Source organism: Phodopus roborovskii, unplaced genomic scaffold (genome assembly GCF_943737965.1).
Source record: "Phodopus roborovskii unplaced genomic scaffold, PHOROB, whole genome shotgun sequence".
Lineage (NCBI taxonomy): Eukaryota > Metazoa > Chordata > Mammalia > Rodentia > Cricetidae > Phodopus > Phodopus roborovskii.
In genome coordinates, this window is record NW_026126517.1 from 22594510 (window position 1) to 22595299 (window position 790).

The window sequence follows — 790 nt, forward strand, 5'->3', positions numbered from 1 at the left end:
ACCTGGCTTATTCTATAGATGATGTGGATTCAAACTCAGGCCCTTGGGTCCCCAGGTCCTCATGTCTGAGCACTTAGGTGTCCATGGAAAACTCCAAGCCTGGATTCTGTGGCAGGCTCTGGAGTAATCTCAACACCTAGTTCCTGTATAACCAGGCTGAGAAGGGGAGGAGATGGATAACCATAGAGATGGAGGGAGCAATGTGTGAAAATGAGAAATCAGGGAAGGACTTGTACTTGTGGGTGTATAGAGGGCCAAGAAACTCACTCCCACTTTTGAGGGGTACTTACAAGGCAGATACAGGAATGCACGGGGCTTACAAGAAATGTGATGCTCTGTGAGTCTGTTTCTTTATGTAGAAAAGTGATCACTGCAAGAGTGAAAGGAAACCACACACAGGGAAGATGCCCACATGAGCACATGGTACCAAGTGCCTGGAAAACATTAGTTCAGGGTTTAGAAATGCTAGCAGCCAAGCTGTTACTTCAATATAAACTATTATTAGACAAGCCCTCAACTATTAATGCTTAAAAATTCAAAATGAAATATAAAACATTCTTGGAGGGGTGGCTCAGTGGTTATGAGTGCTTACTGTTCTTCCAGAGGCCTGGAGTTTGGTCCCCAGTACACACATCAGGTGTCTTACAACCACTTGGAATTCCAGCTCCTAAAGACATGGTGCTCTCTTCTGGCCTCCATGGGTACTGTGCACATGTGGCATACATACACACATATGCACACACATAAATAAAGATAAAATAAATCCTTAAAAATTATATTGATCAGGCTG